Source organism: Bison bison, unplaced genomic scaffold, assembly GCF_000754665.1.
Source record: "Bison bison bison isolate TAMUID 2011002044 unplaced genomic scaffold, Bison_UMD1.0 scf7180017864459, whole genome shotgun sequence".
NCBI lineage: Eukaryota > Metazoa > Chordata > Mammalia > Artiodactyla > Bovidae > Bison > Bison bison.
Genome location: NW_011495021.1, coordinates 4,760,223 through 4,771,569, shown reverse-complemented (window position 1 = coordinate 4,771,569; position 11,347 = coordinate 4,760,223).

The following is an 11,347-nucleotide window of genomic DNA, read 5'->3' as shown; positions in this document are numbered from 1 at the left end:
TACCTAAAGTATTATTAAATAGAAATTAGAATCATAGGTACAGATGATTAGGAAAATGCAGAAGAAAATATAAATATTTATTATATGAAATTAAATTTTAGAGAGAGTTTGCTTAATACTAGCTAAATTAAGGAAGACACAGGCAGAGTGAGAAATGGATCATTAATTATAACAAAGTGCTTGTAATGTACAGAGACGTTAATAATGACAATGACAATGTCACTGGTGATAAATGCAAAAGCAATGGCACTTTTTATGTACTCATTTTTTCAAATTCTTAACTGCCCTTCTCTGGCTGAAATTATAGGGTTTTCTATTAAAAACTTTTGTAAATGTGTATTAGGAACTTCACTTTGGCAATGATACTAGAATTACAAAATAATTATTAAAAGCTAGAGAAAACAAAAAGATATTAGGGCAATGATTTTTTTCAGTATTTAAATAATTCTGGAAAAGTTATTAAAGATTGACTGTTTATTAGACTTGTGGTTAATAAAATGTAATTTGAAACAACTAACTTTCAGATGTTGATTTAGCCTTCTAAGCACTGTAGAAATGTTATGAATTATCAGTAGGTTTTTGATATTGTATTGTTTTTTACAAAGATTTGGACATGAACATTAATTAAAGTATAAATTGAAAATTTGTAAGAACATATATCAAAAATAAAATATATCTATCTAGTGTTAAATTACAATGAGTTTTTAAAGTAACATTTTTCTTTTTTTTTTTACACATGTTCCTCATCCTGAACGCCTCTCCCACCTCCCTCCCCATACCATCCCTCTGGGTATCCCAGTGCACCAGCCCCAAGCATCCTGTATCATGCATTGAACCTGGACTGGCGATCTGTTTCACATATGATAATATACATGTTTCAATGCCATTCTCCCAAATCATCCCACCCTCTCCCTCTCCCACAGAGTCCAAAAGACGTCCTATACATCTGTGTCTCTTTTGCTGTCTCACATATAGGGTTATCGTTACCATCTTTCTAAATTCCATATATTTATATATATGTGTTATTATACTGTATTGGTGTTTTTCTTTCTGGCTTACTTCACTCTGTATAATAGGCTTCAGTTTCATCCACCTCATTAGAACTGATTCAAATGTATTCTTTTTAATGGCTGAATAATACTCCATTGTGTATATGTACCACAGCTTTCTTATCCATTCACCTGCTGATGGACATCTAGGTTGCTTCCATGTCCTGGCTATTGTAAACAGAGCTGTGGTGAACATTGGGGTACACGTGTCTCTTTCAATTCTGGTTTCCTTGGTGTGTATACCCAGCAGTGGGATTGCTGGGTCATATGGCCGTTCTATTTCCAGTTTTTTAAGGAATCACCACACTGTTCTCCATAGTGGCTGTACTAGTTTGCATTCCCACCAACAGTGTAAGAGGACTCCCTTTTCTCTGCACCCTCTCCAGCATTTATTGCTTGTATACTTTTGGATCGCAGCCATTCTGACTGGCATGAAATGGTACCTCATTGTGGTTTCGATTTGCATTTCTCTGATAATGAGTGATATTGAGCATCTTTTCAAGTGTTTGTTAGCCATCTGTATGTCTTCTTTGGAGAAACGTCTATTTAGTTCTTTGGCCCACTTTTTGATTGGGTTGTTTATTTTTCTGGAATTGAGCTGTAGGAGTTGCTTGTATATTTTTGAAATTAATTCTTTGTCAGTTGCTTCATTTGCTATAATTTTCTCCCATTCTTAAGGCTGTCTTTTCACCTTGCTTATAGTTTCCTTTGTTGTGCAGAAGTTTTTAATTTTAATTAGGTCCCATTTGTTTATTTTTGCTTTTATTTCCAATATTGTGGGAGGTGGGTCATAGAGGATCCTGCTGTGATTAATGTCGGAGACTGTTTTGCCTATGTTCTTCTCTAGGAGTTTAATAGTTTCTGATCTTATGTTTAGATCTTTAATCCATTTTGAGTTTATTTTTGTGTATGGTGTTAGAAAGTGTTCTAGTTTCATTCTTTTACAAGTGGTTGACCAGTTTTCCCAGCACCACTTGTTAAAGAGATTGTCTTTTCTCCATTGTATATTCTTGCCTCCTTTGTCAAAGATAAGGTGTCCATAGGTGGGTGGGTTTATCTCTGGGCTTTCTATTTTGTTCCATTGATCTATATTTCTGTCTTTGTGCCAGTACCATACTGTCTTGAGGACTGTGGCTTTGTGGTAGAGCCTGAAATCAGGCAGGTTGATTCCTCCAGTTCCATTCTTCTTTCTCAAGATTGCTTTGGCTATTCAAGGTTTTTGTATTTCCATAGACATTGTGAAATTATTTGTTCTAGCTCTGTGAAAAATACCATTGGTAGCTCGATAGGCGTTGCATTGAATCTATAGATTCTTTGGGTAGTATACTCATTTTCACTATATTTATTCTTCTGATCCATGAACACGGTATATTTCTCCATCTATTAGTGTCCTCTTTGATTTCTTTCACCAGTGTTTTATAGTTTTCTATATATAGGTCTTTAGTTTCTTTAGGTAGATATATTCTGAAGTATTTTATTCTTTTCATTGCAATGGTGAATGGAATTGTTTCCTTAATTTCTCTTTCTGTTTTCTCATTGTTAGTGTATAGGGATGCAAGGGATTTCTGTGTGTTGATTTTATATCCTGAAACTTTACTATATTCATTGATTAGTTCTAGTAATTTTCTGGTGAAGTCTTTAGGGCTTTCTATGTAAAGGATCATGTCATCTGCAACCAGTGAGAGTTTTACTTCTTCTTTACCAATCTGGATTTCTTTTATTTCTCTTTCTGTTCTGATTGCTGTGGCCAAAACTTCCAAAACTATATTGAATAGTAGTGGTGAGAGTGGGCACCCTTGTCTTGTTCTTGACTTTAGGAGAAATGCTTTCAATTTTTCACCATTGAGGATAATGTTTGCTGTGGGTTTGTCATATATAGCTTTTATTATATTGAGTTATGTTCCTTCTATTCCTGCTTTCTGGAGAGTTTTTATCATAAATGGATGTTCAGTTTTGTCAGAGGCTTTCTCTGCATCTATTGAGATAATCATATGGCTTTTATTTTTCAATTTGTTAATGTGATGTATTACATTGATTGATTTGCAGATATTGAAGAATCCTCACATCTCGGGAATAAAGCCCATTTGGTCATGATGTATGATTTTTTTAGTGTGCTGTTGGATTCTGATTGCTAGAATTTTGTTAAGGATTTTTGCATCTATGTTCATCAGTGATATTGGCTTGTAGTTTTCTTTTTTTGTGGCATCTTTGTCAGGTTTTGGTATTAGGGTGATGGTGGCCTCATAGAGTGAGTTTGGAAGTTTTCCTTCCTCTGAAATTTTCTGGAAGAGTTTGAGTAGGATAGGTGTTAGCTGTTCTCTAAATTTTTGGTAGAATTCAGCTGTGAAGCCGTCTGGACCTGGGCTTTTGTTTGCTGGAAGATTTTTGATACAATTTCAATTTCTTTGCTTGTAATGAGTCTGTTAAGATTTTCTATTTCTTCGTGGTTCAGTTTGGAAAGTTGTACTTTTCTAAGAATTTGTCCATTTCTTCCAAGTTGTCCATTTTATTGGCAATTATATATATATATATCAAGAGGCTTAATATATTCATACTATCCCACTTATAGAAATGTATTACTCTAAAATTAATAATGTTCACAAGTCCTTATGTACAAGTTGTTTATCACAGCATAATATAAAAACAAGTGAAAAATAAAACTAAAATAACACCAACAAAGCAGTAGCTACTCAACTGTTTGATTCTTTCAAGAGACTAACATGAAGTTTTGGAAACTTGTGTTTTTAAGCTACTAATATTCTGAGGAAGTGTTAGTATTAATAAACTTAATAAATTTAATTACATTACCTAAATATAAATTTTACACATTAAATCCGATACGTTAAGTACATGCCCAGTGTGAACAGTGTGTGTGTGTATTGTTGTTGCTCTTGTTCAGTCGCTAAGTCATGTCCAACTCTTTGCGACCACATGGACTGTGGCAACATCAGTCTTCTTTGTCCTCCACTGTCTTCCTGAGTTTGCTCAAATTCATGTCCATTGAGTCAATGATGCTATTTCTGTGTATATATACTTGTATAATCTTGGTCTGGCTTTCAGGATTGAAGTTGCTTACAGTGGAACAACGTGAGAGCCATGGTTTCCTAAAAGCATGTGAAAGTGAAAGTGAAGTCGCTCAGTTGTGTCCAACCCTCAGCGACCCCATGAACCGCAGCTTTCCAGGCTGCTACATCTATGGGATTTTCCAGGCAAGAGTACTGGAGTGGGGTGGCATTGCCTTCTACCATTCAAAACCTGCTCTACTTATCTTCAGAATTGTTAGCTAAGAGAGACAAAGTTCTACCTGGTTATCTGCATGTCTCCCTACCGTGGTAACTTCTAAGTGGGGGAATTGCTGATATTTATTTTCTCATCTGTTATATTTTGTATATTTCTAATATTCTATATGTATGTTTTCATAAGCAGAAAAATGACAACATCTTTATGTGGTGATAATTTCTGTCATTAAAATGTTTGAAGCATGATTTTTATAGTTGTATTACATCCCATTCTATTGCTATCTTGTGATTTATTTTATAAATTTTCTAGTGTTATTTAAATATTTTATTGGTTATTATTGCTGCTGTATTTAAATACTGTGATCAAGATCATGAATATGGGTAAAACACTGTCTTGGATTTTCATTACTCCTGGAATCTTTTATGATCAAGCTCTGACTCCTAACCTTCAGCTGGAGAATATTTGTTGTTAGAGTATAGTTTTAATGAAGAAAAAGTCTTAAAAATATTTAGCTATGTTTAAGCTCCTGACCACAGCTTGAGTTAGCTGTACTAAGAATGTGCATTGTTTATTGGTCATTTGGTTGAGAGGTGTTTGGAGAAAGTGCAGATCTTTGTGCCCTGCTGATGGAGGGTCAGCTCTCTCATATCTATAATGATGCTATTCATCATTGGCTTAGAAACTCTAGTTAAGCCTTTAGGGAAAATGTTTTTGATACAGTCTTATGTTTTTCAGAAGCTATAGTTAACAGAATTGCTAGCAAGAAAATTTACATTTAGAAAGGTCACACAAATGATCAAAGCTTATAGTTATTCTAAATGGCTTAATTGAATGGTTTTCATCCTTACAGATTTGACGAACTTAGTGCCATTTTATTGTGGTACTTTCAAATGTTTCATAACTATATATGGTGATGTTATATCAGAAAAAGGTACCGCTCATTTACATTAATCAAAATAGCAAGTTGCTCTTGAAAGAGTAACCTCAGTTTTTTTGGTAGGATATTTTGGTGTTTGTTTAATAATTTCTAATGAGTTTGACCCCAATGTCAGTATTTGGAACATAATGGGAAAATGTGATTAACAAGTTTCAATTATAGGAAAAAATGCAGTATTTTATTCTCTATGGGTTCTTCTCATTCTTATAATTGCAGCACACACATTTGGAAGTGTGATTAATGCTTAATTCCTGTCTCCCTGAAATTAATGGTAACTAAATTAATGGGCAGAAGTTATAGTTGCTTTGCAAAATCTTTTCTTTATTAAAAAGCTCAAATTTGGCTAGTTACCTTGCCACCCATCTAAAAGGTAATATTGACCATTTTCCCTTGTAATTAGGTTTTGTGGTTATGTGGTTTAGAGTTGGCAAATGAGATGTAAGCAGAAATGTGTGTGTGTTCTAACAAGTCCCTTCAAAAGGCAGGGGAATCACCTTTCTGAATCTTTTTCTCCATCCATCAGGTTAGGATGAATATAATGGCCATAGAACTTGGTTCTGAACTTGAAAACAGAATCTGTGTGCAGCAGAGCAAAAAAGAAAACAAAAACAAAACCCAAAACCAAGAAACTGGATCCATACTATCATGTTACCTGCCCCCTGCCCCCAAATCTTGTTCTGTCTACCTTCAGGATTGTTATAGGACCTAGAAATAAGCTTCCTTTCATTTAAAATATAAATATCCCCTGTCTGTTATCAGGACTAAAACAAATCCTTATCCATCATTGCATTTCTCTTTGTGTATTAGAATGGTTTTAGTCATATATCATTTATATCATTGTACGTGTGTGCTCAGTTGCATCTGACACTTTGAAACCCCCTGGACTGTAGCCCACCATGGTCATCTGTCCATGGAATTTTCCATCCATGATACCTGGAGTGGATTGCCATTTCCTACTCCAGGATCTTCCCAACTCAGGGATCAATCCTGCATCTCTGGTGTCTCCTGCATTGGCAGGTGGATTCATTACCACTGTGCCACCTGGAAATCCCATGTATATCATTAGATGTCTACAAAATATATATTTAAACATAAATATTGTATTTTATTTCACTATGCTTACTATAGAAATAAGAGTAAAGTATGATCCAACATAAGGCAGAAGTGTTAAGATACTAAAAGTAATATTTTGTGCCTGATGATATATCCTTATATGCTATGCACTGGGAAGAGCACTGAATCCATATCCTTGTCACTTTGAAAATCAGACAGCAGCCATCACATAGCCACTTAGATATAGTGCCATGGTAAATATATTTGATTTTGTCTAACAGGTACCTGACTGTCCCTGTTTGTGGGGATTAGAGTTCTTTTCTAGTCTTGGCTAGACTAAGACTAGAAAACAATATTCAAAAAACTTAGATGATGGCATCTGGTCCCATCACTTCATGGCAAATAGATAGGGAAACAATGGAAACAGTGACAGACTTCATTTTCCTGGGCTCCAAAAATCACTGCAGATGATGACTGCTGCCATGAAATTAAAAAATGCTTGCTCCTTGGAAGACAAGCTATGACAAATCTAGACAGCATACTAAAAAGCAGAGACATTACTTTCTGACAAAGATCTGTATAGTCAAAGCTATGGTTTTTTTCAGTAATCATGTATGGATGTGAGAGTAGGACCATACAGAAAGCTGAGCACTGAAAGTATTGAAGCTTTTGAACTGTGGTGTTGGAGAAGACTCTTGAGAGTCCCTTGGACAGTAAGATCAAACCAGTCAATCCTAAAGGAGATCGGTCCTGAATGTTCTTTGGGAGGACTGAGGCTGAAGCTGAAGCTCCAATACTTTGGCCAACTGATGCAAAGAACTGACTCACTGGAAAAGACCCTTATGCTGGGAAAGATCAAAGGCAGGAGGAGAAGGGGATGACAGAGGATGAGAAGACTGGGTGGCATTGCTGACTTGATGGACATGAGTTTGAGCAAGCTCTGGGAGTTAGTGATAGACAGGGAAGCCCGGTGCGCTGCAGTCCATAGGGTCAGAAAGAGTTGGACACAACTGAACTGAACTGTCTTGGCTAATGAGATAGGTCCTAGAAAGCAATTTCTGGAGCAGATGCCATAAAAGAATATCTAGTATTTAAATTGCTATTAAATTGTTTGCATGTAACTTTTTTGGTCCATCCATTTATATGACAGACATCTGAACATGGCATAAAGTTGACAGTTTTAGGTTTTAAATCATTATCAAATTGTACTTCAATGAAACAATGCCTTTTATTCTGAGTCTCACCCATTCCAAAGTGGAACCTATATCAGAATAGCTATATCAACATATCTGAATAAAGCTGGTGTTGAGAAAATATATTTTTAGAAACACAGAGGTAATATTCCTACAATATTGGGCTTACAAAATACAGTGGAACTTGCCCTTCTTTTGTACTGAAATGTGGCAGCCCAGTACATCCTTTCTTTCCACCAATAGACCTCCTTTATCCTATGAGGAATCTATTTTATGTAGACTCAAGTGGACCCAAGTTGGAATGAACAAGCTTGTGCTTTAGTTTGATTGGTTCAGGAAAAAGCCTATGGCTCAATCTGAGAAATTAGATTCTTAGCAAGAGTTTTCTGCTCTTGAGGCATGTGGTCCATTTTCCTTTGGGATTACAAACTCTGAGGGCATGCTAAGTTGCTTCAGTCGTGTCTGATTCTTTACAACCCTATGGACTGTAGCCCACCAGGCTCCTCTGTCCATGGGATTCTCCAGGCAAGAATACTGGAGTGGGTTACCATTTCCTCCTCCAGTGGATGTTCCTGACCTAGGGATTGAACCTGCATCTCTTATGTCTCCTGCATTGGCAGGTGGGTTCTTTACCACTAGCGCCACCTGGGAAGACCCTTCTAAACCTGAGCCATATAAAACTGGTATTTATTTTGCCCACCATGAGGAGGAAGCTGGCCTGAATATGAAACTAAGGTAGAGGAAAGCAGAGACGAGACATGAAGAATGGACAAGGAGTTAATAATGTCATTTGTGTGCTCCTATATACATATATCCCTCTACTTGTAGTTACATGGGAAAAGCCACTTTTTTTTTTTTTACATAGGTTGGTTTGATTTGACTTTCTATCACTTGAAAGTGATAGAGTCCTGATTGATAAAACTTCTTTCTTATCACAGAGCAGTTATTAGACAAGGGACATAGTAAGCAAAGTGAAGGAAGGTAGGTATGCTTTGGCTAGCTGATAGATCTTAGACATTTTGTAATTGAGTCTTCTGAGACCCCTGTATCTTTGTCCCTTGGGAACCAAGACAACCTTCTACTTAGTTGGCTCTTTGTTAGTCATTGTACAAATGAACATACCCACCATAATGTGAGGGACAAAGCATTTAATTTCATGAATTTGTATGATACTCTCCAAGTCAACAATTTGAAGAAGGGTACTCCAAGATGGCTAACTAGACTAACTGGTTTCACCACGGCCAGGGAGGGCACACACAGTGTACATGGGTTATTTCTATTGGACAGGAATCACTTCACCCCCTTTTCTGAGAAATCATCTCATTTTTTTCTCTCTCTGCTCATTCAGGTGGGAAGATCAGTTCAGTACTCCATTGCCATGTTCAGGGATGGGAATATACTTTAGACTTGACCCATCATTGAATCTCATAGCTTCAGACAAAACAGTTTGCTTGAGGCTAGACATGTTTAATATAAACTGGGCCAATCAGAGTGCTTTCTTGATATTTTCTGTACAGGTGTAGGATGAGAGACCTTTACTTTGGTGTTACCAAGTTCAATACAATTGCGAAATTCTTTGTAACCATACCTCCACATCTCACATTTCTTGTCTTCCCTGTTAACTTACTACCACCAAATGCAGAAAGCTTATCTGCAAAAGAATTAAGCCAACATACAGAAAATGTCAGAGCTGAGAAGAAAAATGAATGCTACCTACATCATCTGAGTCAACAAGGTCAGCATATATGTTTGCTTCATAATTATGAGTGCTAATATATAAATTCTTTTATGTGTCTGTGATTTGAGTTTCTGTCTTTAAAATACACTTGTGTGTTCAGTACTCAAATAGTTAAGTATTCAACTACAACAGACTTAGTAACATCAGCATGGGAGTGAGTGTGGGTGTATGCATGTGTGAACACATTTTTGCATGTATAAGTCTAGTAAAAGCTAGATATCTTGGAAAATATGTTAGATTAGAAAGGGAGAATAATCTTTCTAAACTGAGTAATTGGAGTCTTTCACTTTATTGTAATTGCTTAAAAATATTATAGTCTGCGTAAATACTTACTGAATTGAACCCCAAGGGGGGAAAAGTTTGAACATGCTGTAGGCTTCTTGACATGTTAATATAGGCTAAGCAAGCCAGAACATTTGCAAAGTGCTATGAATTTCCTAATGTTTCTTTTGTTGGTTAATTTTGAGGTCAAAGGCTTTGGTTATATTTTAATGATTACTCAAAATTATGTTAGCATAGCAATGAAAATGGTTCGTGAGGGAAATAAAATGCTAATACTGCTGATCCCATTTTTAAAACTGGATTGTAGTGGAAAGTGCATGTTGCTATAAAATATCAAGTGATAAGCTGGATCCTAGGACAGAAGAAACTAATAACGCTCCATCATAAGACGCTGTTCATATTTACAGGCACGCCCGGCACCATGTGCTTAACTTGCAGTTTTGAAATGCTGAAGCCTCAAGTGCAGTGTGTGAGTAGGGGGAGGAAGGGGTCAGAGCCCAGTCTGGCCTGTTGCACTGTTTCTTCAGTCACATGTTAGGGAATGAGGAGGGTTCCTGTCTTTTTATATTGGCCTTCAACTCTGACTTCAATATGCAACGATTTTCCCTTTTCCTTCTTACTGTGCCTCCTTCCTCTATCAGAATAATTGGGCTCTTTTGAAGATGATCTTTGGAGTTATAACTATAGACTGTATGCCAATGACTATTACCTCTCAGCTGAACGCTCACACTCCTTTGCCCCCCCTTGTTTTTTTTAATACTGCAGTTGGATCCTCAGACTTAATTCTTGCCCACTGGGCTTAAGTTAAACTCTCTTAACAGAGACCCCTGGGGGAAGGTGGTAGACCTGAGTGAGGGTGAAGAGACCGTTCTTCCTCTCTCTCTCTCTTTTTTTTCTCTTTTCTGTGTGGTAGCAAGCCTACTGAGGGCTTTCTGGTAACTCAGTAGGTAAAGAATCTGCCTACAGTACAAGAGATCTGGGTTCAATCCCTGGGTCTGGAAGATCCCCTGGAAAAGGAAACGGCAACCCACTCCAGTACCCTTGCCTGGAAAATCCCATGGACAGAGGAGCCTGGTGGGCTGCAGACCATGGGATCGGAAAGAGCAGGGCATGACTGAGTGACTAACAAGCCTATTGACATGCCCTGGGTCCTGAAGTGTCAGTTGCCTACGTGATTGTATAGTGGTGAGGGGTCTCTAGAAAGTTCCTTCTTGATCAGAACAGTGGGTGGCATGTTTCTCCAGTAGTTCATCATCTCCACAGAAGTCTAGGTCTCATCCTTAATGGGAAGTTTTCTTCTCTCAGTTTCTAAGTTTCTCCTTTACTGACATTTTCCTCAGTCCTAGGGTTGTGTGTTTATTTTTGATTGCTCTGTAACAAATGACCATATGTCTAGCAACTTGAGCCACATTCATTATCTCACAATTTCCGTTGGATTTTCTGCTCTGGGTATTTCCAAGCTTCAATCAAGGTGTCAGCTGGGCTGTATTCTCATGTGGAAACTCAACTAGGGAAGAATCCTCTCTGAAGCTCATTCAGGGTTTTGGCAGAATTTATTTACTTGTGGTTGTATGAGTCAGGGTCCTGGTGTCTTACTGACTGCTTACTGGAGGCCACCCTCAGGTCCTAGAGACCACCAGCAGGTCTGCCATGTGGTCCTTTTCAAGTAAGCACTTCACGCATGGCTATTTGCTTCTTATTTGTTGAAATTATGGACTGTCTCATGAGGAGACCCTGAATAATACAGCTCTGACCTTGTTGAAACTGGAAAATTCTGAAAGAGATAGGAATACCAGACCACCTGACCTGCCTCTTGAGAACTCTGTATGCAGGTCAGGAAGCAATAGTTAGAACT